The following is a 23,220-nucleotide window of genomic DNA, read 5'->3' as shown; positions in this document are numbered from 1 at the left end:
TTTTCCTTCTGGTCGCAAGGCAAGAATTTTCCTTCTGATCGCAAGGCAAGGCAAGAAAAACGGCACATTTCCAGACTATTGCTTATGTCCAAACCACTCTGACAATGCCTGATCCTGTCTGATCTGAGAAGCTAAACAGAGTTGGGCCTGTTTAGTACTTGAGTGGGAGACTGCCTAGTAATACCAGGTACTGTAAGCATTTTATTTTGTCTTCTTGCAGAAATCTGTTTGAATTTTCCTTCTGCTCGCAAGGCAAGAATTTTCCTTCTGGTCGCAAGGCAAGGCAAGAAAAACGGCACATTTCCAACTAACTGTTGCTTATGGCCAAACCACTCTGACAACGCCTGATCCCGTCTGATCTCAGAAGCTAAACAGAGTTGGGCCTGGTTAGTACTTGAGTGGGAGACTGCCTAGGAATACCAGGTACTGTAAGCATTTTATTTTGTCTTCTAGCAGAAATCTGTTTGAATTTTCCTTCTGCTCGCAAGGCAAGAATTTTCCTTCTGGGCGCAAGGCAAGGCAAGAAAAACGGCACATTTCCAACTAACTGTTGCTTATGGCCAAACCACTCTGACAACGCCTGATCCCGTCTGATCTCAGAAGCTAAACAGAGTTGGGCCTGGTTAGTACTTGAGTGGGAGACTGCCTAGGAATACCAGGTACTGTAAGCATTTTATTTTGTCTTCTTGCAGAAATCTGTTTGAATTTTCCTTCTGCTCGCAAGGCAAGAATTTTCCTTCTGGGCGCAAGGCAAGGCAAGGCAAGAAAAACGGCACATTTCCAACTAACTGTTGCTTATGGCCAAACCACTCTGACATCGCCTGATCCCGTCTGATCTCAGAAACTAAACAGAGCTGGGCCTGGTTAGTACTTGAGTGGGAGACTGAATAGGAATACCAGGTACTGTAAGCATTTTATTTTGTCTTCTAGCAGAAATCTGTTTGAATTTTCCTTCTGCTCGCAAGGCAAGAATTTTCCTTCTGGGCGCAAGGCAAGGCAAGGCAAGAAAAACGGCACATTTCCAACTAACTGTTGCTTATGGCCAAACCACTCTGACAACGCCTGATCCCGTCTGATCTCAGAAGCTAAACAGAGTTGGGCCTGGTTAGTACTTGAGTGGGAGACTGCCTAGGAATACCAGGTACTGTAAGCATTTTATTTTGTCTTCTTGCAGAAATCTGTTTGAATTTTCCTTCTGCTCGCAAGGCAAGAATTTTCCTTCTGGGCGCAAGGCAAGGCAAGGCAAGGCAAGAAAAACGGCACATTTCCAACTAACTGTTGCTTATGGCCAAACCACTCTGACAACGCCTGATCCCGTCTGATCTCAGAAGCTAAACAGAGTTGGGCCTGGTTAGTACTTGAGTGGGAGACTGCCTAGGAATACCAGGTACTGTAAGCATTTTATTTTGTCTTCTAGCAGAAATCTGTTTGAATTTTCCTTCTGGTCGCAAGGCAAGAATTTTCCTTCTGGGCGCAAGGCAAGAAAAATGGCACATTTCCAACAAGCTGTTGCTTACGGCCAAACCACTCTGACAACGCCTGATCCTGTCAGATCTCAGAAACTAAACAGAGTTGGGCCTGTTTAGTACTTGAGTGGGAGACTGCCTAGTAATACCAGGTACTGTAAGCATTTTATTTTGTCTTCTTGCAGAAATCTGTTTGAATTTTCCTTCTGCTCGCAAGGCAAGAATTTTCCTTCTGGTCGCAAGGCAAGGCAAGAAAAACGGCACATTTCCAACTAACTGCTGCTTATGGCCAAACCACTCTGACAACGCCTGATCCCGTCTGATCTCAGAAGCTAAACAGAGTTGGGCCTGGATAGTACTTGAGTGGGAGACTGCCTAGGAATACCAGGTACTGTAAGCATTTTATTTTGTCTTCTAGCAGAAATCTGTTTGAATTTTCCTTCTGCTCGCAAGGCAAGAATTTTCCTTCTGGGCGCAAGGCAAGGCAAGGCAAGAAAAACGGCACATTTCCAACTCACTGTTGCTTATGGCCAAACCACTCTGACAACGCCTGATCCCGTCTGATCTCAGAAGCTAAACAGAGTTAGGCCTGGTTAGTACTTGAGTGGGAGACTGCCTAGGAATACCAGGTACTGTAAGCATTTTATTTTGTCTTCTTGCAGAAATCTGTTTGAATTTTCCTTCTGCTCGCAAGGCAAGAATTTTCCTTCTGGTCGCAAGGCAAGGCAAGGCAAGAAAAACGGCACATTTCCAACTAACTGTTGCTTATGGCCAAACCACTCTGACAACGCCTGATCCCGTCTGATCTCAGAAGCTAAACAGAGTTGGGCCTGGTTAGTCCTTGAGTGGGAGACTGCCTAGGAATACCAGGTACTGTAAGCATTTTATTTTGTCTTCTAGCAGAAATCTGTTTGAATTTTCCTTCTGCTCGCAAGGCAAGAATTTTCCTTCTGGGCGCAAGGCAAGGCAAGGCAAGAAAAACGACACATTTCCAACTAACTGTTGCTTATGGCCAAACCACTCTGACAACGCCTGATCCTGTCTGATCTCAGAAGCTAAACAGAGTTGGGCCTGGTTAGTACTTGAGTGGGAGACTGCCTAGGAATACCAGGTACTGTAAGCATTTTATTTTGTCTTCTTGCAGAAATCTGTTTGAATTTTCCTTCTGCTCGCAAGGCAAGAATTTTCCTTCTGGGCGCAAGGCAAGGCAAGGCAAGGCAAGGCAAGGCAAGGCAAGGCAAGGCAAGGCAAGGCAAGGCAAGGCAAGGCAAGGCAAGGCAAGGCAAGGCAAGGCAAGGCAAGGCAAGGCAAGGCGCACATTTCCAGACTGTTGTTTACGTCCAAACCACTCTGACAATGCCTGATCCTGTCTGATCTGAGACGCTAAACAGAGTTGGGCCTGGTTAGTACTTGAGTGTGAGACTGCCTAGGAATACCAGGTACTGTAAGCATTTTATTTTGTCTCCTTGCAGAAATCTGTTTGAATTTTCCTTCTGCTCGCAAGGCAAGAATTTTCCTTCTGGTCGCAAGGCAAGGCAAGAAAAACGGCACATTTCCAACTAACTGTTGCTTACGGCCAAACCACTCTGACAACGCCTGATCCCGTCTGATCTCAGAAGCTAAACAGAGTTGGGCCTGGGTAGTACTTGAGTGGGAGACTGCCTAGGAATACCAGGTACTGTAAGCATTTTATTTTGTCTTCTAGCAGAAATCTGTTTGAATTTTCCTTCTGCTCGCAAGGCAAGAATTTTCCTTCTGGGCGCAAGGCAAGGCAAGGCAAGAAAAACGGCACATTTCCAACTAACTGTTGCTTATGGCCAAACCACTCTGACAACGCCTGATCCCGTCTGATGTCAGAAGCTAAACAGAGTTGGGCCTGGTTAGTACTTGAGTGGGAGACTGCCTAGGAATACCAGGTACTGTAAGCATTTTATTTTGTCTTCTTGCAGAAATCTGTTTGAATTTTCCTTCTGGTCGCAAGGCAAGAATTTTCCTTCTGATCGCAAGGCAAGAAAAATGGCACATTTCCAACAAGCTGTTGCTTACGGCCAAACCACTCTAACAACGCCTGATCCTGTCAGATCTCAGAAACTAAACAGAGTTGGGCCTGTTTAGTACTTGAGTGGGAGACTGCCTAGTAATACCAGGTACTGTAAGCATTTTATTTTGTCTTCTTGCAGAAATCTGTTTGAATTTTCCTTCTGCTCGCAAGGCAAGAATTTTCCTTCTGATCGCAAGGCAAGAAAAACGGCACATTTCCAACAAGCTGTTGCTCACGGCCAAACCACTCTGACAATGCCTGATCCCGTCTGATTTCAGAAGCTAAACAGAGTTTTGCCTGGTTAGTACTTGAGTGGGAGACTGCCTAGGAATACCAGGTACTGTAAGCATTTTATTTTGTCTTCTTGCAGAAATCTGTTTGAATTTTCCTTCTGCTCGCAAGGCAAGAATTTTCCTTCTGGGCGCAAGGCAAGGCAAGGCAAGGCACACATTTCCAGACTGTTGTTTACGTCCAAACCACTCTGACAATGCCTGATCCTGTCTGATCTGAGAAGCTAAACAGAGTTGGGCCTGGTTAGTACTTGAGTGTGAGACTGCCTAGGAATACCAGGTACTGTAAGCATTTTATTTTGTCTTCTTGCAGAAATCTGTTTGAATTTTCCTTCTGGTCGCAAGGCAAGAATTTTCCTTCTGATCGCAAGGCAAGAAAAACGGCACATTTCCAACAAGCTGTTGCTTACGGCCAAACCACTCTGAGAACGCCTGATCCCGTCTGATCTCAGAAGCTAAACAGAGTTGGGCCTGGTTAGTACTTGAGTGGGAGACTGCCTAGGAATACCAGGTACTGTAAGCATTTTATTTTGTCTTCTTGCAGAAATCTGTTTGAATTTTCCTTCTGCTCGCAAGGCAAGAATTTTCCTTCTGGGCGCAAGGCAAGGCAAGGCAAGGCAAGGCAAGGCACACATTTCCAGACTGTTGTTTACGTCCAAACCACTCTGACAATGCCTGATCCTGTCTGATCTGAGAAGCTAAACAGAGTTGGGCCTGGTTAGTACTTGAGTGTGAGACTGCCTAGGAATACCAGGTACTGTAAGCATTTTATTTTGTCTTCTTGCAGAAATCTGTTTGAATTTTCCTTCTGGTCGCAAGGCAAGAATTTTCCTTCTGATCGCAAGGCAAGAAAAACGGCACATTTCCAACAAGCTGTTGCTTACGGCCAAACCACTCTGACAACGCCTGATCCCGTCTGATCTCAGAAGCTAAACAGAGTTGGGCCTGGTTAGTACTTGAGTGGGAGACTGCCTAGGAATACCAGGTACTGTAAGCATTTTATTTTGTCTTCTTGCAGAAATCTGTTTGAATTTTCCTTCTGCTCGCAAGGCAATAATTTTCCTTCTGGGCGCAAGGCAAGGCAAGGCAAGAAAAACGGCACATTTCCAGCAAACTGTTGCTCACGGCCAAACCACTCTGACAATGCCTGATCCCGTCTGATTTCAGAAGCTAAACAGAGTTGGGCCTGGTTAGTACTTGAGTGGGAGACTGCCTAGGAATACCAGGTACTGTAAGCATTTTATTTTGTCTTCTTGCAGAAATCTGTTTGAATTTTCCTTCTGCTCGCAAGGCAAGAATTTTCCTTCTGGGCGCAAGGCAAGGCAAGGCAAGGCAAGGCAAGGCACACATTTCCAGACTGTTGTTTACGTCCAAACCACTCTGACAATGCCTGATCCTGTCTGATCTGAGAAGCTAAACAGAGTTGGGCCTGGTTAGTACTTGAGTGTGAGACTGCCTAGGAATACCAGGTACTGTAAGCATTTTATTTTGTCTTCTTGCAGAAATCTGTTTGAATTTTCCTTCTGGTCGCAAGGCAAGAATTTTCCTTCTGATCGCAAGGCAAGAAAAACGGCACATTTCCAACAAGCTGTTGCTTACGGCCAAACCACTCTGACAACGCCTGATCCCGTCTGATCTCAGAAGCTAAACAGAGTTGGGCCTGGTTAGTACTTGAGTGGGAGACTGCCTAGGAATACCAGGTACTGTAAGCATTTTATTTTGTCTTCTTGCAGAAATCTGTTTGAATTTTCCTTCTGCTCGCAAGGCAATAATTTTCCTTCTGGGTGCAAGGCAAGGCAAGGCAAGAAAAACGGCACATTTCCAGCAAACTGTTGCTCACGGCCAAACCACTCTGACAATGCCTGATCCCGTCTGATTTCAGAAGCTAAACAGAGTTGGGCCTGGTTAGTACTTGAGTGGGAGACTGCCTAGGAATACCAGGTACTGTAAGCATTTTATTTTGTCTTCTTGCAGAAATCTGTTTGAATTTTCCTTCTGCTCGCAAGGCAAGAATTTTCCTTCTGGGCGCAAGGCAAGGCAAGGCAAGGCAAGGCACACATTTCCAGACTGTTGTTTACGTCCAAACCACTCTGACAATGCCTGATCCTGTCTGATCTGAGAAGCTAAACAGAGTTGGGCCTGGTTAGTACTTGAGTGTGAGACTGCCTAGGAATACCAGGTACTGTAAGCATTTTATTTTGTCTTCTTGCAGAAATCTGTTTGAATTTTCCTTCTGGTCGCAAGGCAAGAATTTTCCTTCTGATCGCAAGGCAAGAAAAACGGCACATTTCCAACAAGCTGTTGCTTACGGCCAAACCACTCTGACAACGCCTGATCCCGTCTGATCTCAGAAGCTAAACAGAGTTGGGCCTGGTTAGTACTTGAGTGGGAGACTGCCTAGGAATACCAGGTACTGTAAGCATTTTATTTTGTCTTCTTGCAGAAATCTGTTTGAATTTTCCTTCTGCTCGCAAGGCAATAATTTTCCTTCTGGGCGCAAGGCAAGGCAAGGCAAGAAAAACGGCACATTTCCAGCAAACTGTTGCTCACGGCCAAACCACTCTGACAATGCCTGATCCCGTCTGATTTCAGAAGCTAAACAGAGTTTTGCCTGGTTAGTACTTGAGTGGGAGACTGCCTAGGAATACCAGGTACTGTAAGCATTTTATTTTGTCTTCTTGCAGAAATCTGTTTGAATTTTCCTTCTGCTCGCAAGGCAAGAATTTTCCTTCTGGGCGCAAGGCAAGGCAAGGCAAGGCACACATTTCCAGACTGTTGTTTACGTCCAAACCACTCTGACAATGCCTGATCCTGTCTGATCTGAGAAGCTAAACAGAGTTGGGCCTGGTTAGTACTTGAGTGTGAGACTGCCTAGGAATACCAGGTACTGTAAGCATTTTATTTTGTCTTCTTGCAGAAATCTGTTTGAATTTTCCTTCTGGTCGCAAGGCAAGAATTTTCCTTCTGATCGCAAGGCAAGAAAAACGGCACATTTCCAACAAGCTGTTGCTTACGGCCAAACCACTCTGAGAACGCCTGATCCCGTCTGATCTCAGAAGCTAAACAGAGTTGGGCCTGGTTAGTACTTGAGTGGGAGACTGCCTAGGAATACCAGGTACTGTAAGCATTTTATTTTGTCTTCTTGCAGAAATCTGTTTGAATTTTCCTTCTGCTCGCAAGGCAAGAATTTTCCTTCTGGGAGCAAGGCAAGGCAAGGCAAGGCAAGGCAAGGCAAGGCACACATTTCCAGACTGTTGTTTACGTCCAAACCACTCTGACAATGCCTGATCCTGTCTGATCTGAGAAGCTAAACAGAGTTGGGCCTGGTTAGTACTTGAGTGTGAGACTGCCTAGGAATACCAGGTACTGTAAGCATTTTATTTTGTCTTCTTGCAGAAATCTGTTTGAATTTTCCTTCTGGTCGCAAGGCAAGAATTTTCCTTCTGATCGCAAGGCAAGAAAAACGGCACATTTCCAACAAGCTATTGCTTACGGCCAAACCACTCTGACAACGCCTGATCCCGTCTGATCTCAGAAGCTAAACAGAGTTGGGCCTGGTTAGTACTTGAGTGGGAGACTGCCTAGGAATACCAGGTACTGTAAGCATTTTATTTTGTCTTCTTGCAGAAATCTGTTTGAATTTTCCTTCTGCTAGCAAGGCAATAATTTTCCTTCTGGGCGCAAGGCAAGGCAAGGCAAGAAAAACGGCACATTTCCAGCAAACTGTTGCTCACGGCCAAACCACTCTGACAATGCCTGATCCCGTCTGATTTCAGAAGCTAAACAGAGTTGGGCCTGGTTAGTACTTGAGTGGGAGACTGCCTAGGAATACCAGGTACTGTAAGCATTTTATTTTGTCTTCTTGCAGAAATCTGTTTGAATTTTCCTTCTGCTCGCAAGGCAAGAATTTTCCTTCTGGGCGCAAGGCAAGGCAAGGCAAGGCAAGGCAAGGCAAGGCAAGGCACACATTTCCAGACTGTTGTTTACGTCCAAACCACTCTGACAATGCCTGATCCTGTCTGATCTGAGAAGCTAAACAGAGTTGGGCCTGGTTAGTACTTGAGTGTGAGACTGCCTAGGAATACCAGGTACTGTAAGCATTTTATTTTGTCTTCTTGCAGAAATCTGTTTGAATTTTCCTTCTGGTCGCAAGGCAAGAATTTTCCTTCTGATCGCAAGGCAAGAAAAACGGCACATTTCCAACAAGCTGTTGCTTACGGCCAAACCACTCTGACAACGCCTGATCCCGTCTGATCTCAGAAGCTAAACAGAGTTGGGCCTGGTTAGTACTTGAGTGGGAGACTGCCTAGGAATACCAGGTACTGTAAGCATTTTATTTTGTCTTCTTGCAGAAATCTGTTTGAATTTTCCTTCTGCTCGCAAGGCAATAATTTTCCTTCTGGGTGCAAGGCAAGGCAAGGCAAGAAAAACGGCACATTTCCAGCAAACTGTTGCTCACGGCCAAACCACTCTGACAATGCCTGATCCCGTCTGATTTCAGAAGCTAAACAGAGTTGGGCCTGGTTAGTACTTGAGTGGGAGACTGCCTAGGAATACCAGGTACTGTAAGCATTTTATTTTGTCTTCTTGCAGAAATCTGTTTGAATTTTCCTTCTGCTCGCAAGGCAAGAATTTTCCTTCTGGGCGCAAGGCAAGGCAAGGCAAGGCAAGGCACACATTTCCAGACTGTTGTTTACGTCCAAACCACTCTGACAATGCCTGATCCTGTCTGATCTGAGAAGCTAAACAGAGTTGGGCCTGGTTAGTACTTGAGTGTGAGACTGCCTAGGAATACCAGGTACTGTAAGCATTTTATTTTGTCTTCTTGCAGAAATCTGTTTGAATTTTCCTTCTGGTCGCAAGGCAAGAATTTTCCTTCTGATCGCAAGGCAAGAAAAACGGCACATTTCCAACAAGCTGTTGCTTACGGCCAAACCACTCTGACAACGCCTGATCCCGTCTGATCTCAGAAGCTAAACAGAGTTGGGCCTGGTTAGTACTTGAGTGGGAGACTGCCTAGGAATACCAGGTACTGTAAGCATTTTATTTTGTCTTCTTGCAGAAATCTGTTTGAATTTTCCTTCTGCTCGCAAGGCAATAATTTTCCTTCTGGGCGCAAGGCAAGGCAAGGCAAGAAAAACGGCACATTTCCAGCAAACTGTTGCTCACGGCCAAACCACTCTGACAATGCCTGATCCCGTCTGATTTCAGAAGCTAAACAGAGTTTTGCCTGGTTAGTACTTGAGTGGGAGACTGCCTAGGAATACCAGGTACTGTAAGCATTTTATTTTGTCTTCTTGCAGAAATCTGTTTGAATTTTCCTTCTGCTCGCAAGGCAAGAATTTTCCTTCTGGGCGCAAGGCAAGGCAAGGCAAGGCACACATTTCCAGACTGTTGTTTACGTCCAAACCACTCTGACAATGCCTGATCCTGTCTGATCTGAGAAGCTAAACAGAGTTGGGCCTGGTTAGTACTTGAGTGTGAGACTGCCTAGGAATACCAGGTACTGTAAGCATTTTATTTTGTCTTCTTGCAGAAATCTGTTTGAATTTTCCTTCTGGTCGCAAGGCAAGAATTTTCCTTCTGATCGCAAGGCAAGAAAAACGGCACATTTCCAACAAGCTGTTGCTTACGGCCAAACCACTCTGACAACGCCTGATCCCGTCTGATCTCAGAAGCTAAACAGAGTTGGGCCTGGTTAGTACTTGAGTGGGAGACTGCCTAGGAATACCAGGTACTGTAAGCATTTTATTTTGTCTTCTTGCAGAAATCTGTTTGAATTTTCCTTCTGCTCGCAAGGCAATAATTTTCCTTCTGGGCGCAAGGCAAGGCAAGGCAAGAAAAACGGCACATTTCCAGCAAACTGTTGCTCACGGCCAAACCACTCTGACAATGCCTGATCCCGTCTGATTTCAGAAGCTAAACAGAGTTGGGCCTGGTTAGTACTTGAGTGGGAGACTGCCTAGGAATACCAGGTACTGTAAGCATTTTATTTTGTCTTCTTGCAGAAATCTGTTTGAATTTTCCTTCTGCTCGCAAGGCAAGAATTTTCCTTCTGGGCGCAAGGCAAGGCAAGGCAAGGCAAGGCAAGGCACACATTTCCAGACTGTTGTTTACGTCCAAACCACTCTGACAATGCCTGATCCTGTCTGATCTGAGAAGCTAAACAGAGTTGGGCCTGGTTAGTACTTGAGTGTGAGACTGCCTAGGAATACCAGGTACTGTAAGCATTTTATTTTGTCTTCTTGCAGAAATCTGTTTGAATTTTCCTTCTGGTCGCAAGGCAAGAATTTTCCTTCTGATCGCAAGGCAAGAAAAACGGCACATTTCCAACAAGCTGTTGCTTACGGCCAAACCACTCTGACAACGCCTGATCCCGTCTGATCTCAGAAGCTAAACAGAGTTGGGCCTGGTTAGTACTTGAGTGGGAGACTGCCTAGGAATACCAGGTACTGTAAGCATTTTATTTTGTCTTCTTGCAGAAATCTGTTTGAATTTTCCTTCTGCTCGCAAGGCAAGAATTTTCCTTCTGGGCGCAAGGCAAGGCAAGGCAAGGCAAGGCAAGGCACACATTTCCAGACTGTTGTTTACGTCCAAACCACTCTGACAATGCCTGATCCTGTCTGATCTGAGAAGCTAAACAGAGTTGGGCCTGGTTAGTACTTGAGTGTGAGACTGCCTAGGAATACCAGGTACTGTAAGCATTTTATTTTGTCTTCTTGCAGAAATCTGTTTGAATTTTCCTTCTGGTCGCAAGGCAAGAATTTTCCTTCTGATCGCAAGGCAAGAAAAACGGCACATTTCCAACAAGCTGTTGCTTACGGCCAAACCACTCTGACAACGCCTGATCCCGTCTGATCTCAGAAGCTAAACAGAGTTGGGCCTGGTTAGTACTTGAGTGGGAGACTGCCTAGGAATACCAGGTACTGTAAGCATTTTATTTTGTCTTCTTGCAGAAATCTGTTTGAATTTTCCTTCTGGTCGCAAGGCAAGAATTTTCCTTCTGATCGCAAGGCAAGAAAAACGGCACATTTCCAACAAGCTGTTGCTTACGGCCAAACCACTCTGACAACGCCTGATCCCGTCTGATCTCAGAAGCTAAACAGAGTTGGGCCTGGTTAGTACTTGAGTGGGAGACTGCCTAGGAATACCAGGTACTGTAAGCATTTTATTTTGTCTTCTTGCAGAAATCTGTTTGAATTTTCCTTCTGCTCGCAAGGCAAGAATTTTCCTTCTGGGCGCAAGGCAAGGCAAGGCAAGGCAAGGCAAGGCACACATTTCCAGACTGTTGTTTACGTCCAAACCACTCTGACAATGCCTGATCCTGTCTGATCTGAGAAGCTAAACAGAGTTGGGCCTGGTTAGTACTTGAGTGTGAGACTGCCTAGGAATACCAGGTACTGTAAGCATTTTATTTTGTCTTCTTGCAGAAATCTGTTTGAATTTTCCTTCTGGTCGCAAGGCAAGAATTTTCCTTCTGATCGCAAGGCAAGAAAAACGGCACATTTCCAACAAGCTGTTGCTTACGGCCGAACCACTCTGACAACGCCTGATCCCGTCTGATCTCAGAAACTAAACAGAGTTGGGCCTGGTTAGTACTTGAGTGGGAGACTGCCTAGGAATACCAGGTACTGTAAGCATTTTATTTTGTCTTCTTGCAGAAATCTGTTTGAATTTTCCTTCTGGTCGCAAGGCAAGAATTTTCCTTCTGATCGCAAGGCAAGAAAAACGGCACATTTCCAACAAGCTATTGCTTACGGCCAAACCACTCTGACAACGCCTGATCCCGTCTGATCTCAGAAGCTAAACAGAGTTGGGCCTGGTTAGTACTTGAGTGGGAGACTGCCTAGGAATACCAGGTACTGTAAGCATTTTATTTTGTCTTCTTGCAGAAATCTGTTTGAATTTTCCTTCTGCTAGCAAGGCAATAATTTTCCTTCTGGGCGCAAGGCAAGGCAAGGCAAGAAAAACGGCACATTTCCAGCAAACTGTTGCTCACGGCCAAACCACTCTGACAATGCCTGATCCCGTCTGATTTCAGAAGCTAAACAGAGTTGGGCCTGGTTAGTACTTGAGTGGGAGACTGCCTAGGAATACCAGGTACTGTAAGCATTTTATTTTGTCTTCTTGCAGAAATCTGTTTGAATTTTCCTTCTGCTCGCAAGGCAAGAATTTTCCTTCTGGGCGCAAGGCAAGGCAAGGCAAGGCAAGGCAAGGCACACATTTCCAGACTGTTGTTTACGTCCAAACCACTCTGACAATGCCTGATCCTGTCTGATCTGAGAAGCTAAACAGAGTTGGGCCTGGTTAGTACTTGAGTGTGAGACTGCCTAGGAATACCAGGTACTGTAAGCATTTTATTTTGTCTTCTTGCAGAAATCTGTTTGAATTTTCCTTCTGGTCGCAAGGCAAGAATTTTCCTTCTGATCGCAAGGCAAGAAAAACGGCACATTTCCAACAAGCTGTTGCTTACGGCCAAACCACTCTGACAACGCCTGATCCCGTCTGATCTCAGAAGCTAAACAGAGTTGGGCCTGGTTAGTACTTGAGTGGGAGACTGCCTAGGAATACCAGGTACTGTAAGCATTTTATTTTGTCTTCTTGCAGAAATCTGTTTGAATTTTCCTTCTGCTCGCAAGGCAATAATTTTCCTTCTGGGTGCAAGGCAAGGCAAGGCAAGAAAAACGGCACATTTCCAGCAAACTGTTGCTCACGGCCAAACCACTCTGACAATGCCTGATCCCGTCTGATTTCAGAAGCTAAACAGAGTTGGGCCTGGTTAGTACTTGAGTGGGAGACTGCCTAGGAATACCAGGTACTGTAAGCATTTTATTTTGTCTTCTTGCAGAAATCTGTTTGAATTTTCCTTCTGCTCGCAAGGCAAGAATTTTCCTTCTGGGCGCAAGGCAAGGCAAGGCAAGGCAAGGCACACATTTCCAGACTGTTGTTTACGTCCAAACCACTCTGACAATGCCTGATCCTGTCTGATCTGAGAAGCTAAACAGAGTTGGGCCTGGTTAGTACTTGAGTGTGAGACTGCCTAGGAATACCAGGTACTGTAAGCATTTTATTTTGTCTTCTTGCAGAAATCTGTTTGAATTTTCCTTCTGGTCGCAAGGCAAGAATTTTCCTTCTGATCGCAAGGCAAGAAAAACGGCACATTTCCAACAAGCTGTTGCTTACGGCCAAACCACTCTGACAACGCCTGATCCCGTCTGATCTCAGAAGCTAAACAGAGTTGGGCCTGGTTAGTACTTGAGTGGGAGACTGCCTAGGAATACCAGGTACTGTAAGCATTTTATTTTGTCTTCTTGCAGAAATCTGTTTGAATTTTCCTTCTGCTCGCAAGGCAAGAATTTTCCTTCTGGGCGCAAGGCAAGGCAAGGCAAGAAAAACGGCACATTTCCAGCAAACTGTTGCTCACGGCCAAACCACTCTGACAATGCCTGATCCCGTCTGATTTCAGAAGCTAAACAGAGTTGGGCCTGGTTAGTACTTGAGTGGGAGACTGCCTAGGAATACCAGGTACTGTAAGCATTTTATTTTGTCTTCTTGCAGAAATCTGTTTGAATTTTCCTTCTGCTCGCAAGGCAAGAATTTTCCTTCTGGGCGCAAGGCAAGGCAAGGCAAGGCAAGGCAAGGCAAGGCAAGGCAAGGCAAGGCAAGGCAAGGCAAGGCAAGGCACACATTTCCAGACTGTTGTTTACGTCCAAACCACTCTGACAATGCCTGATCCTGTCTGATCTGAGAAGCTAAACAGAGTTGGGCCTGGTTAGTACTTGAGTGTGAGACTGCCTAGGAATACCAGGTACTGTAAGCATTTTATTTTGTCTTCTTGCAGAAATCTGTTTGAATTTTCCTTCTGGTCGCAAGGCAAGAATTTTCCTTCTGATCGCAAGGCAAGAAAAACGGCACATTTCCAACAAGCTGTTGCTTACGGCCAAACCACTCTGACAACGCCTGATCCCGTCTGATCTCAGAAGCTAAACAGAGTTGGGCCTGGTTAGTACTTGAGTGGGAGACTGCCTAGGAATACCAGGTACTGTAAGCATTTTATTTTGTCTTCTTGCAGAAATCTGTTTGAATTTTCCTTCTGCTAGCAAGGCAATAATTTTCCTTCTGGGCGCAAGGCAAGGCAAGGCAAGAAAAACGGCACATTTCCAGCAAACTGTTGCTCACGGCCAAACCACTCTGACAATGCCTGATCCCGTCTGATTTCAGAAGCTAAACAGAGTTGGGCCTGGTTAGTACTTGAGTGGGAGACTGCCTAGGAATACCAGGTACTGTAAGCATTTTATTTTGTCTTCTTGCAGAAATCTGTTTGAATTTTCCTTCTGCTCGCAAGGCAAGAATTTTCCTTCTGGGCGCAAGGCAAGGCAAGGCAAGGCAAGGCAAGGCACACATTTCCAGACTGTTGTTTACGTCCAAACCACTCTGACAATGCCTGATCCTGTCTGATCTGAGAAGCTAAACAGAGTTGGGCCTGGTTAGTACTTGAGTGTGAGACTGCCTAGGAATACCAGGTACTGTAAGCATTTTATTTTGTCTTCTTGCAGAAATCTGTTTGAATTTTCCTTCTGGTCGCAAGGCAAGAATTTTCCTTCTGATCGCAAGGCAAGAAAAACGGCACATTTCCAACAAGCTGTTGCTTACGGCCAAACCACTCTGACAACGCCTGATCCCATCTGATCTCAGAAGCTAAACAGAGTTGGGCCTGGTTAGTACTTGAGTGGGAGACTGCCTAGGAATACCAGGTACTGTAAGCATTTTATTTTGTCTTCTTGCAGAAATCTGTTTGAATTTTCCTTCTGCTCGCAAGGCAATAATTTTCCTTCTGGGTGCAAGGCAAGGCAAGGCAAGGCAAGAAAAACGGCACATTTCCAGCAAACTGTTGCTCACGGCCAAACCACTCTGACAATGCCTGATCCCGTCTGATTTCAGAAGCTAAACAGAGTTGGGCCTGGTTAGTACTTGAGTGGGAGACTGCCTAGGAATACCAGGTACTGTAAGCATTTTATTTTGTCTTCTTGCAGAAATCTGTTTGAATTTTCCTTCTGCTCGCAAGGCAAGAATTTTCCTTCTGGGCGCAAGGCAAGGCAAGGCAAGGCAAGGCACACATTTCCAGACTGTTGTTTACGTCCAAACCACTCTGACAATGCCTGATCCTGTCTGATCTGAGAAGCTAAACAGAGTTGGGCCTGGTTAGTACTTGAGTGTGAGACTGCCTAGGAATACCAGGTACTGTAAGCATTTTATTTTGTCTTCTTGCAGAAATCTGTTTGAATTTTCCTTCTGGTCGCAAGGCAAGAATTTTCCTTCTGATCGCAAGGCAAGAAAAACGGCACATTTCCAACAAGCTGTTGCTTACGGCCAAACCACTCTGACAACGCCTGATCCCGTCTGATCTCAGAAGCTAAACAGAGTTGGGCCTGGTTAGTACTTGAGTGGGAGACTGCCTAGGAATACCAGGTACTGTAAGCATTTTATTTTGTCTTCTTGCAGAAATCTGTTTGAATTTTCCTTCTGCTCGCAAGGCAATAATTTTCCTTCTGGGCGCAAGGCAAGGCAAGGCAAGAAAAACGGCACATTTCCAGCAAACTGTTGCTCACGGCCAAACCACTCTGACAATGCCTGATCCCGTCTGATTTCAGAAGCTAAACAGAGTTTTGCCTGGTTAGTACTTGAGTGGGAGACTGCCTAGGAATACCAGGTACTGTAAGCATTTTATTTTGTCTTCTTGCAGAAATCTGTTTGAATTTTCCTTCTGCTCGCAAGGCAAGAATTTTCCTTCTGGGCGCAAGGCAAGGCAAGGCAAGGCACACATTTCCAGACTGTTGTTTACGTCCAAACCACTCTGACAATGCCTGATCCTGTCTGATCTGAGAAGCTAAACAGAGTTGGGCCTGGTTAGTACTTGAGTGTGAGACTGCCTAGGAATACCAGGTACTGTAAGCATTTTATTTTGTCTTCTTGCAGAAATCTGTTTGAATTTTCCTTCTGGTCGCAAGGCAAGAATTTTCCTTCTGATCGCAAGGCAAGAAAAACGGCACATTTCCAACAAGCTGTTGCTTACGGCCAAACCACTCTGACAACGCCTGATCCCGTCTGATCTCAGAAGCTAAACAGAGTTGGGCCTGGTTAGTACTTGAGTGGGAGACTGCCTAGGAATACCAGGTACTGTAAGCATTTTATTTTGTCTTCTTGCAGAAATCTGTTTGAATTTTCCTTCTGCTCGCAAGGCAATAATTTTCCTTCTGGGTGCAAGGCAAGGCAAGGCAAGAAAAACGGCACATTTCCAGCAAACTGTTGCTCACGGCCAAACCACTCTGACAATGCCTGATCCCGTCTGATTTCAGAAGCTAAACAGAGTTGGGCCTGGTTAGTACTTGAGTGGGAGACTGCCTAGGAATACCAGGTACTGTAAGCATTTTATTTTGTCTTCTTGCAGAAATCTGTTTGAATTTTCCTTCTGCTCGCAAGGCAAGAATTTTCCTTCTGGGCGCAAGGCAAGGCAAGGCAAGGCAAGGCACACATTTCCAGACTGTTGTTTACGTCCAAACCACTCTGACAATGCCTGATCCTGTCTGATCTGAGAAGCTAAACAGAGTTGGGCCTGGTTAGTACTTGAGTGTGAGACTGCCTAGGAATACCAGGTACTGTAAGCATTTTATTTTGTCTTCTTGCAGAAATCTGTTTGAATTTTCCTTCTGGTCGCAAGGCAAGAATTTTCCTTCTGATCGCAAGGCAAGAAAAACGGCACATTTCCAACAAGCTGTTGCTTACGGCCAAACCACTCTGACAACGCCTGATCCCGTCTGATCTCAGAAGCTAAACAGAGTTGGGCCTGGTTAGTACTTGAGTGGGAGACTGCCTAGGAATACCAGGTACTGTAAGCATTTTATTTTGTCTTCTTGCAGAAATCTGTTTGAATTTTCCTTCTGCTCGCAAGGCAATAATTTTCCTTCTGGGCGCAAGGCAAGGCAAGGCAAGAAAAACGGCACATTTCCAGCAAACTGTTGCTCACGGCCAAACCACTCTGACAATGCCTGATCCCGTCTGATTTCAGAAGCTAAACAGAGTTTTGCCTGGTTAGTACTTGAGTGGGAGACTGCCTAGGAATACCAGGTACTGTAAGCATTTTATTTTGTCTTCTTGCAGAAATCTGTTTGAATTTTCCTTCTGCTCGCAAGGCAAGAATTTTCCTTCTGGGCGCAAGGCAAGGCAAGGCAAGGCACACATTTCCAGACTGTTGTTTACGTCCAAACCACTCTGACAATGCCTGATCCTGTCTGATCTGAGAAGCTAAACAGAGTTGGGCCTGGTTAGTACTTGAGTGTGAGACTGCCTAGGAATACCAGGTACTGTAAGCATTTTATTTTGTCTTCTTGCAGAAATCTGTTTGAATTTTCCTTCTGGTCGCAAGGCAAGAATTTTCCTTCTGATCGCAAGGCAAGAAAAACGGCACATTTCCAACAAGCTGTTGCTTACGGCCAAACCACTCTGACAACGCCTGATCCCGTCTGATCTCAGAAGCTAAACAGAGTTGGGCCTGGTTAGTACTTGAGTGGGAGACTGCCTAGGAATACCAGGTACTGTAAGCATTTTATTTTGTCTTCTTGCAGAAATCTGTTTGAATTTTCCTTCTGCTCGCAAGGCAATAATTTTCCTTCTGGGCGCAAGGCAAGGCAAGGCAAGGCAAGGCAAGGCAAGGCAAGGCAAGGCAAGGCAAGGCAAGGCAAGGCAAGGCAAGGCAAGGCAAGGCACACATTTCCAGACTGTTGTTTACGTCCAAACCTCTCTGACAATGCCTGATCCTGTCTGATCTGAGAAGCTAAACAGAGTTGGGCCTGGTTAGTACTTGAGTGTGAGACTGCCTAGGAATACCAGGTACTGTAAGCATTTTATTTTGTCTTCTTGCAGAAATCTGTTTGAATTTTCCTTCTGGTCGCAAGGCAAGAATTTTCCTTCTGATCGCAAGGCAAGAAAAACGGCACATTTCCAACAAGCTATTGCTTACGGCCAAACCACTCTGACAACGCCTGATCCCGTCTGATCTCAGAAGCTAAACAGAGTTGGGCCTGGTTAGTACTTGAGTGGGAGACTGCCTAGGAATACCAGGTACTGTAAGCATTTTATTTTGTCTTCTTGCAGAAATCTGTTTGAATTTTCCTTCTGCTAGCAAGGCAATAATTTTCCTTCTGGGCGCAAGGCAAGGCAAGGCAAGAAAAACGGCACATTTCCAGCAAACTGTTGCTCACGGCCAAACCACTCTGACAATGCCTGATCCCGTCTGATTTCAGAAGCTAAACAGAGTTGGGCCTGGTTAGTACTTGAGTGGGAGACTGCCTAGGAATACCAGGTACTGTAAGCATTTTATTTTGTCTTCTTGCAGAAATCTGTTTGAATTTTCCTTCTGCTCGCAAGGCAAGAATTTTCCTTCTGGGCGCAAGGCAAGGCAAGGCAAGGCAAGGCAAGGCACACATTTCCAGACTGTTGTTTACGTCCAAACCACTCTGACAATGCCTGATCCTGTCTGATCTGAGAAGCTAAACAGAGTTGGGCCTGGTTAGTACTTGAGTGTGAGACTGCCTAGGAATACCAGGTACTGTAAGCATTTTATTTTGTCTTCTTGCAGAAATCTGTTTGAATTTTCCTTCTGGTCGCAAGGCAAGAATTTTCCTTCTGATCGCAAGGCAAGAAAAACGGCACATTTCCAACAAGCTGTTGCTTACGGCCAAACCACTCTGACAACGCCTGATCCCGTCTGATCTCAGAAGCTAAACAGAGTTGGGCCTGGTTAGTACTTGAGTGGGAGACTGCCTAGGAATACCAGGTACTGTAAGCATTTTATTTTGTCTTCTTGCAGAAATCTGTTTGAATTTTCCTTCTGCTCGCAAGGCAATAATTTTCCTTCTGGGTGCAAGGCAAGGCAAGGCAAGAAAAACGGCACATTTCCAGCAAACTGTTGCTCACGGCCAAACCACTCTGACAATGCCTGATCCCGTCTGATTTCAGAAGCTAAACAGAGTTGGGCCTGGTTAGTACTTGAGTGGGAGACTGCCTAGGAATACCAGGTACTGTAAGCATTTTATTTTGTCTTCTTGCAGAAATCTGTTTGAATTTTCCTTCTGCTCGCAAGGCAAGAATTTTCCTTCTGGGCGCAAGGCAAGGCAAGGCAAGGCAAGGCACACATTTCCAGACTGTTGTTTACGTCCAAACCACTCTGACAATGCCTGATCCTGTCTGATCTGAGAAGCTAAACAGAGTTGGGCCTGGTTAGTACTTGAGTGTGAGACTGCCTAGGAATACCAGGTACTGTAAGCATTTTATTTTGTCTTCTTGCAGAAATCTGTTTGAATTTTCCTTCTGGTCGCAAGGCAAGAATTTTCCTTCTGATCGCAAGGCAAGAAAAACGGCACATTTCCAACAAGCTGTTGCTTACGGCCAAACCACTCTGACAACGCCTGATCCCGTCTGATCTCAGAAGCTAAACAGAGTTGGGCCTGGTTAGTACTTGAGTGGGAGACTGCCTAGGAATACCAGGTACTGTAAGCATTTTATTTTGTCTTCTTGCAGAAATCTGTTTGAATTTTCCTTCTGCTCGCAAGGCAATAATTTTCCTTCTGGGCGCAAGGCAAGGCAAGGCAAGAAAAACGGCACATTTCCAGCAAACTGTTGCTCACGGCCAAACCACTCTGACAATGCCTGATCCCGTCTGATTTCAGAAGCTAAACAGAGTTTTGCCTGGTTAGTACTTGAGTGGGAGACTGCCTAGGAATACCAGGTACTGTAAGCATTTTATTTTGTCTTCTTGCAGAAATCTGTTTGAATTTTCCTTCTGCTCGCAAGGCAAGAATTTTCCTTCTGGGCGCAAGGCAAGGCAAGGCAAGGCACACATTTCCAGACTGTTGTTTACGTCCAAACCACTCTGACAATGCCTGATCCTGTCTGATCTGAGAAGCTAAACAGAGTTGGGCCTGGTTAGTACTTGAGTGTGAGACTGCCTAGGAATACCAGGTACTGTAAGCATTTTATTTTGTCTTCTTGCAGAAATCTGTTTGAATTTTCCTTCTGGTCGCAAGGCAAGAATTTTCCTTCTGATCGCAAGGCAAGAAAAACGGCACATTTCCAACAAGCTGTTGCTTACGGCCAAACCACTCTGAGAACGCCTGATCCCGTCTGATCTCAGAAGCTAAACAGAGTTGGGCCTGGTTAGTACTTGAGTGGGAGACTGCCTAGGAATACCAGGTACTGTAAGCATTTTATTTTGTCTTCTTGCAGAAATCTGTTTGAATTTTCCTTCTGCTCGCAAGGCAATAATTTTCCTTTTGGGCGCAAGGCAAGGCAAGGCAAGAAAAACGGCACATTTCCAGCAAACTGTTGCTCACGGCCAAACCACTCTGACAATGCCTGATCCCGTCTGATTTCAGAAGCTAAACAGAGTTTTGCCTGGTTAGTACTTGAGTGGGAGACTGCCTAGGAATACCAGGTACTGTAAGCATTTTATTTTGTCTTCTTGCAGAAATCTGTTTGAATTTTCCTTCTGCTCGCAAGGCAAGAATTTTCCTTCTGGGCGCAAGGCAAGGCAAGGCAAGGCACACATTTCCAGACTGTTGTTTACGTCCAAACCACTCTGACAATGCCTGATCCTGTCTGATCTGAGAAGCTAAACAGAGTTGGGCCTGGTTAGTACTTGAGTGTGAGACTGCCTAGGAATACCAGGTACTGTAAGCATTTTATTTTGTCTTCTTGCAGAAATCTGTTTGAATTTTCCTTCTGGTCGCAAGGCAAGAATTTTCCTTCTGATCGCAAGGCAAGAAAAACGGCACATTTCCAACAAGCTGTTGCTTACGGCCAAACCACTCTGAGAACGCCTGATCCTGTCTGATCTCAGAAGCTAAACAGAGTTGGGCCTGGTTAGTACTTGAGTGGGAGACTGCCTAGGAATACCAGGTACTGTAAGCATTTTATTTTGTCTTCTTGCAGAAATCTGTTTGAATTTTCCTTCTGGTCGCAAGGCAAGAATTTTCCTTCTGATCGCAAGGCAAGAAAAACGGCACATTTCCAACAAGCTATTGCTTACGGCCAAACCACTCTGACAACGCCTGATCCCGTCTGATCTCAGAAGCTAAACAGAGTTGGGCCTGGTTAGTACTTGAGTGGGAGACTGCCTAGGAATACCAGGTACTGTAAGCATTTTATTTTGTCTTCTTGCAGAAATCTGTTTGAATTTTCCTTCTGGTCGCAAGGCAAGAATTTTCCTTCTGATCGCAAGGCAAGAAAAACGGCACATTTCCAACAAGCTGTTGCTTACGGCCAAACCACTCTGAGAACGCCTGATCCCGTCTGATCTCAGAAGCTAAACAGAGTTGGGCCTGGTTAGTACTTGAGTGGGAGACTGCCTAGGAATACCAGGTACTGTAAGCATTTTATTTTGTCTTCTTGCAGAAATCTGTTTGAATTTTCCTTCTGGTCGCAAGGCAAGAATTTTCCTTCTGATCGCAAGGCAAGAAAAACGGCACATTTCCAACAAGCTATTGCTTACGGCCAAACCACTCTGACAACGCCTGATCCCGTCTGATCTCAGAAGCTAAACAGAGTTGGGCCTGGTTAGTACTTGAGTGGGAGACTGCCTAGGAATACCAGGTACTGTAAGCATTTTATTTTGTCTTCTTGCAGAAATCTGTTTGAATTTTCCTTCTGCTAGCAAGGCAATAATTTTCCTTCTGGGCGCAAGGCAAGGCAAGGCAAGAAAAACGGCACATTTCCAGCAAACTGTTGCTCACGGCCAAACCACTCTGACAATGCCTGATCCCGTCTGATTTCAGAAGCTAAACAGAGTTGGGCCTGGTTAGTACTTGAGTGGGAGACTGCCTAGGAATACCAGGTACTGTAAGCATTTTATTTTGTCTTCTTGCAGAAATCTGTTTGAATTTTCCTTCTGCTCGCAAGGCAAGAATTTTCCTTCTGGGCGCAAGGCAAGGCAAGGCAAGGCACACATTTCCAGACTGTTGTTTACGTCCAAACCACTCTGACAATGCCTGATCCTGTCTGATCTGAGAAGCTAAACAGAGTTGGGCCTGGTTAGTACTTGAGTGTGAGACTGCCTAGGAATACCAGGTACTGTAAGCATTTTATTTTGTCTTCTTGCAGAAATCTGTTTGAATTTTCCTTCTGGTCGCAAGGCAAGAATTTTCCTTCTGATCGCAAGGCAAGAAAAACGGCACATTTCCAACAAGCTGTTGCTTACGGCCAAACCACTCTGACAACGCCTGATCCCGTCTGATCTCAGAAGCTAAACAGAGTTGGGCCTGGTTAGTACTTGAGTGGGAGACTGCCTAGGAATACCAGGTACTGTAAGCATTTTATTTTGTCTTCTTGCAGAAATCTGTTTGAATTTTCCTTCTGCTCGCAAGGCAATAATTTTCCTTCTGGGTGCAAGGCAAGGCAAGGCAAGAAAAACGGCACATTTCCAGCAAACTGTTGCTCACGGCCAAACCACTCTGACAATGCCTGATCCCGTCTGATTTCAGAAGCTAAACAGAGTTGGGCCTGGTTAGTACTTGAGTGGGAGACTGCCTAGTAATACCAGGTACTGTAAGCATTTTATTTTGTCTTCTTGCAGAAATCTGTTTGAATTTTCCTTCTGCTCGCAAGGCAAGAATTTTCCTTCTGGGCGCAAGGCAAGGCAAGGCAAGGCAAGGCAAGGCAAGGCACACATTTCCAGACTGTTGTTTACGTCCAAACCACTCTGACAATGCCTGATCCTGTCTGATCTGAGAAGCTAAACAGAGTTGGGCCTGGTTAGTACTTGAGTGTGAGACTGCCTAGGAATACCAGGTACTGTAAGCATTTTATTTTGTCTTCTTGCAGAAATCTGTTTGAATTTTCCTTCTGGTCGCAAGGCAAGAATTTTCCTTCTGATCGCAAGGCAAGAAAAACGGCACATTTCCAACAAGCTGTTGCTTACGGCCAAACCACTCTGACAACGCCTGATCCCGTCTGATCTCAGAAGCTAAACAGAGTTGGGCCTGGTTAGTACTTGAGTGGGAGACTGCCTAGGAATACCAGGTACTGTAAGCATTTTATTTTGTCTTCTTGCAGAAATCTGTTTGAATTTTCCTTCTGCTCGCAAGGCAATAATTTTCCTTCTGGGCGCAAGGCAAGGCAAGGCAAGAAAAACGGCACATTTCCAGCAAACTGTTGCTCACGGCCAAACCACTCTGACAATGCCTGATCCCGTCTGATTTCAGAAGCTAAACAGAGTTGGGCCTGGTTAGTACTTGAGTGGGAGACTGCCTAGGAATACCAGGTACTGTAAGCATTTTATTTTGTCTTCTTGCAGAAATCTGTTTGAATTTTCCTTCTGCTCGCAAGGCAAGAATTTTCCTTCTGGGCGCAAGGCAAGGCAAGGCAAGGCAAG

General features: G+C 45.3%; 37 non-coding genes and 59 pseudogenes across 37 annotated transcripts; all 96 read left to right on the top strand.

Moving 5' to 3' along the window:
* The first annotated feature begins 80 nt into the window (after window positions 1-80).
* On the top strand, window positions 81-199 carry LOC132881281 (5S ribosomal RNA; annotated as a pseudogene).
* A 117-nt stretch (window positions 200-316) lies between these two features.
* LOC132877171 (5S ribosomal RNA) lies at window positions 317-435 on the top strand. The gene has a single exon (XR_009652857.1). It is a non-coding gene; the product is annotated as a 5S ribosomal RNA (ribosomal RNA).
* A 117-nt stretch (window positions 436-552) lies between these two features.
* Window positions 553-671, top strand: LOC132877170 (5S ribosomal RNA). The gene has a single exon (XR_009652856.1). It is a non-coding gene; the product is annotated as a 5S ribosomal RNA (ribosomal RNA).
* A 122-nt stretch (window positions 672-793) lies between these two features.
* Window positions 794-912, top strand: LOC132879583 (5S ribosomal RNA; annotated as a pseudogene).
* Window positions 913-1,034: 122 nt separating this feature from the next.
* LOC132877169 (5S ribosomal RNA) lies at window positions 1,035-1,153 on the top strand. Its single transcript, XR_009652855.1, has one exon. It is a non-coding gene; the product is annotated as a 5S ribosomal RNA (ribosomal RNA).
* Window positions 1,154-1,280: 127 nt separating this feature from the next.
* LOC132877168 (5S ribosomal RNA) lies at window positions 1,281-1,399 on the top strand. The gene has a single exon (XR_009652854.1). It is a non-coding gene; the product is annotated as a 5S ribosomal RNA (ribosomal RNA).
* A 112-nt stretch (window positions 1,400-1,511) lies between these two features.
* Window positions 1,512-1,630, top strand: LOC132879726 (5S ribosomal RNA; annotated as a pseudogene).
* A 117-nt stretch (window positions 1,631-1,747) lies between these two features.
* On the top strand, window positions 1,748-1,866 carry LOC132877823 (5S ribosomal RNA). Its single transcript, XR_009653488.1, has one exon. It is a non-coding gene; the product is annotated as a 5S ribosomal RNA (ribosomal RNA).
* Window positions 1,867-1,988: 122 nt separating this feature from the next.
* LOC132878241 (5S ribosomal RNA) lies at window positions 1,989-2,107 on the top strand (annotated as a pseudogene).
* Window positions 2,108-2,229: 122 nt separating this feature from the next.
* Window positions 2,230-2,348, top strand: LOC132878325 (5S ribosomal RNA; annotated as a pseudogene).
* Window positions 2,349-2,470: 122 nt separating this feature from the next.
* On the top strand, window positions 2,471-2,589 carry LOC132878163 (5S ribosomal RNA; annotated as a pseudogene).
* Window positions 2,590-3,034: 445 nt separating this feature from the next.
* On the top strand, window positions 3,035-3,153 carry LOC132881186 (5S ribosomal RNA). Its single transcript, XR_009654014.1, has one exon. It is a non-coding gene; the product is annotated as a 5S ribosomal RNA (ribosomal RNA).
* Window positions 3,154-3,275: 122 nt separating this feature from the next.
* Window positions 3,276-3,394, top strand: LOC132878430 (5S ribosomal RNA; annotated as a pseudogene).
* A 112-nt stretch (window positions 3,395-3,506) lies between these two features.
* LOC132879942 (5S ribosomal RNA) lies at window positions 3,507-3,625 on the top strand (annotated as a pseudogene).
* A 112-nt stretch (window positions 3,626-3,737) lies between these two features.
* On the top strand, window positions 3,738-3,856 carry LOC132880040 (5S ribosomal RNA; annotated as a pseudogene).
* Window positions 3,857-3,970: 114 nt separating this feature from the next.
* Window positions 3,971-4,089, top strand: LOC132880659 (5S ribosomal RNA; annotated as a pseudogene).
* A 112-nt stretch (window positions 4,090-4,201) lies between these two features.
* Window positions 4,202-4,320, top strand: LOC132876782 (5S ribosomal RNA). Its single transcript, XR_009652485.1, has one exon. It is a non-coding gene; the product is annotated as a 5S ribosomal RNA (ribosomal RNA).
* Window positions 4,321-4,444: 124 nt separating this feature from the next.
* On the top strand, window positions 4,445-4,563 carry LOC132880658 (5S ribosomal RNA; annotated as a pseudogene).
* Window positions 4,564-4,675: 112 nt separating this feature from the next.
* LOC132881404 (5S ribosomal RNA) lies at window positions 4,676-4,794 on the top strand. The gene has a single exon (XR_009654038.1). It is a non-coding gene; the product is annotated as a 5S ribosomal RNA (ribosomal RNA).
* Window positions 4,795-4,916: 122 nt separating this feature from the next.
* Window positions 4,917-5,035, top strand: LOC132879245 (5S ribosomal RNA; annotated as a pseudogene).
* Window positions 5,036-5,159: 124 nt separating this feature from the next.
* On the top strand, window positions 5,160-5,278 carry LOC132880657 (5S ribosomal RNA; annotated as a pseudogene).
* Window positions 5,279-5,390: 112 nt separating this feature from the next.
* LOC132881402 (5S ribosomal RNA) lies at window positions 5,391-5,509 on the top strand. Its single transcript, XR_009654037.1, has one exon. It is a non-coding gene; the product is annotated as a 5S ribosomal RNA (ribosomal RNA).
* Window positions 5,510-5,631: 122 nt separating this feature from the next.
* On the top strand, window positions 5,632-5,750 carry LOC132879243 (5S ribosomal RNA; annotated as a pseudogene).
* A 119-nt stretch (window positions 5,751-5,869) lies between these two features.
* Window positions 5,870-5,988, top strand: LOC132880656 (5S ribosomal RNA; annotated as a pseudogene).
* Window positions 5,989-6,100: 112 nt separating this feature from the next.
* On the top strand, window positions 6,101-6,219 carry LOC132881400 (5S ribosomal RNA). The gene has a single exon (XR_009654035.1). It is a non-coding gene; the product is annotated as a 5S ribosomal RNA (ribosomal RNA).
* Window positions 6,220-6,341: 122 nt separating this feature from the next.
* Window positions 6,342-6,460, top strand: LOC132880038 (5S ribosomal RNA; annotated as a pseudogene).
* Window positions 6,461-6,574: 114 nt separating this feature from the next.
* Window positions 6,575-6,693, top strand: LOC132880655 (5S ribosomal RNA; annotated as a pseudogene).
* A 112-nt stretch (window positions 6,694-6,805) lies between these two features.
* LOC132876781 (5S ribosomal RNA) lies at window positions 6,806-6,924 on the top strand. The gene has a single exon (XR_009652484.1). It is a non-coding gene; the product is annotated as a 5S ribosomal RNA (ribosomal RNA).
* A 129-nt stretch (window positions 6,925-7,053) lies between these two features.
* On the top strand, window positions 7,054-7,172 carry LOC132880654 (5S ribosomal RNA; annotated as a pseudogene).
* A 112-nt stretch (window positions 7,173-7,284) lies between these two features.
* On the top strand, window positions 7,285-7,403 carry LOC132881395 (5S ribosomal RNA). Its single transcript, XR_009654034.1, has one exon. It is a non-coding gene; the product is annotated as a 5S ribosomal RNA (ribosomal RNA).
* Window positions 7,404-7,525: 122 nt separating this feature from the next.
* Window positions 7,526-7,644, top strand: LOC132879241 (5S ribosomal RNA; annotated as a pseudogene).
* Window positions 7,645-7,778: 134 nt separating this feature from the next.
* Window positions 7,779-7,897, top strand: LOC132880652 (5S ribosomal RNA; annotated as a pseudogene).
* Window positions 7,898-8,009: 112 nt separating this feature from the next.
* Window positions 8,010-8,128, top strand: LOC132881384 (5S ribosomal RNA). Its single transcript, XR_009654033.1, has one exon. It is a non-coding gene; the product is annotated as a 5S ribosomal RNA (ribosomal RNA).
* A 122-nt stretch (window positions 8,129-8,250) lies between these two features.
* Window positions 8,251-8,369, top strand: LOC132879240 (5S ribosomal RNA; annotated as a pseudogene).
* Window positions 8,370-8,488: 119 nt separating this feature from the next.
* Window positions 8,489-8,607, top strand: LOC132880651 (5S ribosomal RNA; annotated as a pseudogene).
* A 112-nt stretch (window positions 8,608-8,719) lies between these two features.
* Window positions 8,720-8,838, top strand: LOC132881373 (5S ribosomal RNA). The gene has a single exon (XR_009654032.1). It is a non-coding gene; the product is annotated as a 5S ribosomal RNA (ribosomal RNA).
* A 122-nt stretch (window positions 8,839-8,960) lies between these two features.
* LOC132880037 (5S ribosomal RNA) lies at window positions 8,961-9,079 on the top strand (annotated as a pseudogene).
* Window positions 9,080-9,193: 114 nt separating this feature from the next.
* Window positions 9,194-9,312, top strand: LOC132880650 (5S ribosomal RNA; annotated as a pseudogene).
* Window positions 9,313-9,424: 112 nt separating this feature from the next.
* LOC132881362 (5S ribosomal RNA) lies at window positions 9,425-9,543 on the top strand. The gene has a single exon (XR_009654031.1). It is a non-coding gene; the product is annotated as a 5S ribosomal RNA (ribosomal RNA).
* A 122-nt stretch (window positions 9,544-9,665) lies between these two features.
* On the top strand, window positions 9,666-9,784 carry LOC132879239 (5S ribosomal RNA; annotated as a pseudogene).
* A 124-nt stretch (window positions 9,785-9,908) lies between these two features.
* LOC132880648 (5S ribosomal RNA) lies at window positions 9,909-10,027 on the top strand (annotated as a pseudogene).
* Window positions 10,028-10,139: 112 nt separating this feature from the next.
* Window positions 10,140-10,258, top strand: LOC132881351 (5S ribosomal RNA). Its single transcript, XR_009654030.1, has one exon. It is a non-coding gene; the product is annotated as a 5S ribosomal RNA (ribosomal RNA).
* A 124-nt stretch (window positions 10,259-10,382) lies between these two features.
* On the top strand, window positions 10,383-10,501 carry LOC132880647 (5S ribosomal RNA; annotated as a pseudogene).
* Window positions 10,502-10,613: 112 nt separating this feature from the next.
* Window positions 10,614-10,732, top strand: LOC132881340 (5S ribosomal RNA). Its single transcript, XR_009654029.1, has one exon. It is a non-coding gene; the product is annotated as a 5S ribosomal RNA (ribosomal RNA).
* Window positions 10,733-10,844: 112 nt separating this feature from the next.
* On the top strand, window positions 10,845-10,963 carry LOC132881329 (5S ribosomal RNA). The gene has a single exon (XR_009654028.1). It is a non-coding gene; the product is annotated as a 5S ribosomal RNA (ribosomal RNA).
* A 124-nt stretch (window positions 10,964-11,087) lies between these two features.
* On the top strand, window positions 11,088-11,206 carry LOC132880646 (5S ribosomal RNA; annotated as a pseudogene).
* A 112-nt stretch (window positions 11,207-11,318) lies between these two features.
* LOC132878603 (5S ribosomal RNA) lies at window positions 11,319-11,437 on the top strand (annotated as a pseudogene).
* A 112-nt stretch (window positions 11,438-11,549) lies between these two features.
* On the top strand, window positions 11,550-11,668 carry LOC132881318 (5S ribosomal RNA). The gene has a single exon (XR_009654027.1). It is a non-coding gene; the product is annotated as a 5S ribosomal RNA (ribosomal RNA).
* Window positions 11,669-11,790: 122 nt separating this feature from the next.
* On the top strand, window positions 11,791-11,909 carry LOC132879238 (5S ribosomal RNA; annotated as a pseudogene).
* A 124-nt stretch (window positions 11,910-12,033) lies between these two features.
* LOC132880645 (5S ribosomal RNA) lies at window positions 12,034-12,152 on the top strand (annotated as a pseudogene).
* A 112-nt stretch (window positions 12,153-12,264) lies between these two features.
* LOC132881307 (5S ribosomal RNA) lies at window positions 12,265-12,383 on the top strand. Its single transcript, XR_009654026.1, has one exon. It is a non-coding gene; the product is annotated as a 5S ribosomal RNA (ribosomal RNA).
* A 122-nt stretch (window positions 12,384-12,505) lies between these two features.
* Window positions 12,506-12,624, top strand: LOC132879237 (5S ribosomal RNA; annotated as a pseudogene).
* Window positions 12,625-12,743: 119 nt separating this feature from the next.
* On the top strand, window positions 12,744-12,862 carry LOC132880644 (5S ribosomal RNA; annotated as a pseudogene).
* Window positions 12,863-12,974: 112 nt separating this feature from the next.
* On the top strand, window positions 12,975-13,093 carry LOC132881295 (5S ribosomal RNA). Its single transcript, XR_009654024.1, has one exon. It is a non-coding gene; the product is annotated as a 5S ribosomal RNA (ribosomal RNA).
* A 122-nt stretch (window positions 13,094-13,215) lies between these two features.
* On the top strand, window positions 13,216-13,334 carry LOC132879236 (5S ribosomal RNA; annotated as a pseudogene).
* A 164-nt stretch (window positions 13,335-13,498) lies between these two features.
* Window positions 13,499-13,617, top strand: LOC132880643 (5S ribosomal RNA; annotated as a pseudogene).
* A 112-nt stretch (window positions 13,618-13,729) lies between these two features.
* LOC132881284 (5S ribosomal RNA) lies at window positions 13,730-13,848 on the top strand. The gene has a single exon (XR_009654023.1). It is a non-coding gene; the product is annotated as a 5S ribosomal RNA (ribosomal RNA).
* Window positions 13,849-13,970: 122 nt separating this feature from the next.
* Window positions 13,971-14,089, top strand: LOC132879235 (5S ribosomal RNA; annotated as a pseudogene).
* A 124-nt stretch (window positions 14,090-14,213) lies between these two features.
* On the top strand, window positions 14,214-14,332 carry LOC132880642 (5S ribosomal RNA; annotated as a pseudogene).
* A 112-nt stretch (window positions 14,333-14,444) lies between these two features.
* On the top strand, window positions 14,445-14,563 carry LOC132877777 (5S ribosomal RNA). The gene has a single exon (XR_009653444.1). It is a non-coding gene; the product is annotated as a 5S ribosomal RNA (ribosomal RNA).
* Window positions 14,564-14,690: 127 nt separating this feature from the next.
* LOC132879234 (5S ribosomal RNA) lies at window positions 14,691-14,809 on the top strand (annotated as a pseudogene).
* Window positions 14,810-14,928: 119 nt separating this feature from the next.
* LOC132880641 (5S ribosomal RNA) lies at window positions 14,929-15,047 on the top strand (annotated as a pseudogene).
* A 112-nt stretch (window positions 15,048-15,159) lies between these two features.
* Window positions 15,160-15,278, top strand: LOC132881272 (5S ribosomal RNA). Its single transcript, XR_009654022.1, has one exon. It is a non-coding gene; the product is annotated as a 5S ribosomal RNA (ribosomal RNA).
* A 122-nt stretch (window positions 15,279-15,400) lies between these two features.
* LOC132880036 (5S ribosomal RNA) lies at window positions 15,401-15,519 on the top strand (annotated as a pseudogene).
* A 114-nt stretch (window positions 15,520-15,633) lies between these two features.
* Window positions 15,634-15,752, top strand: LOC132880640 (5S ribosomal RNA; annotated as a pseudogene).
* Window positions 15,753-15,864: 112 nt separating this feature from the next.
* LOC132881261 (5S ribosomal RNA) lies at window positions 15,865-15,983 on the top strand. The gene has a single exon (XR_009654021.1). It is a non-coding gene; the product is annotated as a 5S ribosomal RNA (ribosomal RNA).
* Window positions 15,984-16,105: 122 nt separating this feature from the next.
* Window positions 16,106-16,224, top strand: LOC132879233 (5S ribosomal RNA; annotated as a pseudogene).
* Window positions 16,225-16,343: 119 nt separating this feature from the next.
* On the top strand, window positions 16,344-16,462 carry LOC132880639 (5S ribosomal RNA; annotated as a pseudogene).
* Window positions 16,463-16,574: 112 nt separating this feature from the next.
* On the top strand, window positions 16,575-16,693 carry LOC132881249 (5S ribosomal RNA). The gene has a single exon (XR_009654020.1). It is a non-coding gene; the product is annotated as a 5S ribosomal RNA (ribosomal RNA).
* Window positions 16,694-16,815: 122 nt separating this feature from the next.
* LOC132880035 (5S ribosomal RNA) lies at window positions 16,816-16,934 on the top strand (annotated as a pseudogene).
* A 114-nt stretch (window positions 16,935-17,048) lies between these two features.
* LOC132880636 (5S ribosomal RNA) lies at window positions 17,049-17,167 on the top strand (annotated as a pseudogene).
* A 112-nt stretch (window positions 17,168-17,279) lies between these two features.
* Window positions 17,280-17,398, top strand: LOC132881238 (5S ribosomal RNA). Its single transcript, XR_009654019.1, has one exon. It is a non-coding gene; the product is annotated as a 5S ribosomal RNA (ribosomal RNA).
* A 179-nt stretch (window positions 17,399-17,577) lies between these two features.
* On the top strand, window positions 17,578-17,696 carry LOC132881226 (5S ribosomal RNA; annotated as a pseudogene).
* A 112-nt stretch (window positions 17,697-17,808) lies between these two features.
* On the top strand, window positions 17,809-17,927 carry LOC132881227 (5S ribosomal RNA). The gene has a single exon (XR_009654018.1). It is a non-coding gene; the product is annotated as a 5S ribosomal RNA (ribosomal RNA).
* A 122-nt stretch (window positions 17,928-18,049) lies between these two features.
* LOC132879232 (5S ribosomal RNA) lies at window positions 18,050-18,168 on the top strand (annotated as a pseudogene).
* Window positions 18,169-18,292: 124 nt separating this feature from the next.
* Window positions 18,293-18,411, top strand: LOC132880635 (5S ribosomal RNA; annotated as a pseudogene).
* A 112-nt stretch (window positions 18,412-18,523) lies between these two features.
* LOC132881216 (5S ribosomal RNA) lies at window positions 18,524-18,642 on the top strand. Its single transcript, XR_009654017.1, has one exon. It is a non-coding gene; the product is annotated as a 5S ribosomal RNA (ribosomal RNA).
* Window positions 18,643-18,764: 122 nt separating this feature from the next.
* Window positions 18,765-18,883, top strand: LOC132879230 (5S ribosomal RNA; annotated as a pseudogene).
* A 119-nt stretch (window positions 18,884-19,002) lies between these two features.
* Window positions 19,003-19,121, top strand: LOC132880634 (5S ribosomal RNA; annotated as a pseudogene).
* Window positions 19,122-19,233: 112 nt separating this feature from the next.
* Window positions 19,234-19,352, top strand: LOC132881204 (5S ribosomal RNA). Its single transcript, XR_009654016.1, has one exon. It is a non-coding gene; the product is annotated as a 5S ribosomal RNA (ribosomal RNA).
* Window positions 19,353-19,474: 122 nt separating this feature from the next.
* On the top strand, window positions 19,475-19,593 carry LOC132880034 (5S ribosomal RNA; annotated as a pseudogene).
* Window positions 19,594-19,707: 114 nt separating this feature from the next.
* Window positions 19,708-19,826, top strand: LOC132880633 (5S ribosomal RNA; annotated as a pseudogene).
* Window positions 19,827-19,938: 112 nt separating this feature from the next.
* On the top strand, window positions 19,939-20,057 carry LOC132876780 (5S ribosomal RNA). The gene has a single exon (XR_009652483.1). It is a non-coding gene; the product is annotated as a 5S ribosomal RNA (ribosomal RNA).
* Window positions 20,058-20,179: 122 nt separating this feature from the next.
* Window positions 20,180-20,298, top strand: LOC132880033 (5S ribosomal RNA; annotated as a pseudogene).
* Window positions 20,299-20,412: 114 nt separating this feature from the next.
* Window positions 20,413-20,531, top strand: LOC132880632 (5S ribosomal RNA; annotated as a pseudogene).
* A 112-nt stretch (window positions 20,532-20,643) lies between these two features.
* On the top strand, window positions 20,644-20,762 carry LOC132878026 (5S ribosomal RNA). Its single transcript, XR_009653680.1, has one exon. It is a non-coding gene; the product is annotated as a 5S ribosomal RNA (ribosomal RNA).
* A 112-nt stretch (window positions 20,763-20,874) lies between these two features.
* On the top strand, window positions 20,875-20,993 carry LOC132881192 (5S ribosomal RNA). Its single transcript, XR_009654015.1, has one exon. It is a non-coding gene; the product is annotated as a 5S ribosomal RNA (ribosomal RNA).
* Window positions 20,994-21,105: 112 nt separating this feature from the next.
* Window positions 21,106-21,224, top strand: LOC132876779 (5S ribosomal RNA). The gene has a single exon (XR_009652482.1). It is a non-coding gene; the product is annotated as a 5S ribosomal RNA (ribosomal RNA).
* Window positions 21,225-21,336: 112 nt separating this feature from the next.
* LOC132881180 (5S ribosomal RNA) lies at window positions 21,337-21,455 on the top strand. The gene has a single exon (XR_009654013.1). It is a non-coding gene; the product is annotated as a 5S ribosomal RNA (ribosomal RNA).
* Window positions 21,456-21,577: 122 nt separating this feature from the next.
* LOC132879229 (5S ribosomal RNA) lies at window positions 21,578-21,696 on the top strand (annotated as a pseudogene).
* A 114-nt stretch (window positions 21,697-21,810) lies between these two features.
* LOC132880631 (5S ribosomal RNA) lies at window positions 21,811-21,929 on the top strand (annotated as a pseudogene).
* Window positions 21,930-22,041: 112 nt separating this feature from the next.
* LOC132881168 (5S ribosomal RNA) lies at window positions 22,042-22,160 on the top strand. The gene has a single exon (XR_009654012.1). It is a non-coding gene; the product is annotated as a 5S ribosomal RNA (ribosomal RNA).
* A 122-nt stretch (window positions 22,161-22,282) lies between these two features.
* LOC132879622 (5S ribosomal RNA) lies at window positions 22,283-22,401 on the top strand (annotated as a pseudogene).
* Window positions 22,402-22,530: 129 nt separating this feature from the next.
* LOC132880630 (5S ribosomal RNA) lies at window positions 22,531-22,649 on the top strand (annotated as a pseudogene).
* Window positions 22,650-22,761: 112 nt separating this feature from the next.
* Window positions 22,762-22,880, top strand: LOC132881156 (5S ribosomal RNA). Its single transcript, XR_009654011.1, has one exon. It is a non-coding gene; the product is annotated as a 5S ribosomal RNA (ribosomal RNA).
* A 122-nt stretch (window positions 22,881-23,002) lies between these two features.
* LOC132879227 (5S ribosomal RNA) lies at window positions 23,003-23,121 on the top strand (annotated as a pseudogene).
* Window positions 23,122-23,220: the final 99 nt, after the last annotated feature.

This window comes from Neoarius graeffei, assembly GCF_027579695.1.
Source record: "Neoarius graeffei isolate fNeoGra1 chromosome 18 unlocalized genomic scaffold, fNeoGra1.pri SUPER_18_unloc_1, whole genome shotgun sequence".
NCBI lineage: Eukaryota > Metazoa > Chordata > Actinopteri > Siluriformes > Ariidae > Neoarius > Neoarius graeffei.
This window is presented reverse-complemented; position numbering and strand designations above follow the sequence as displayed.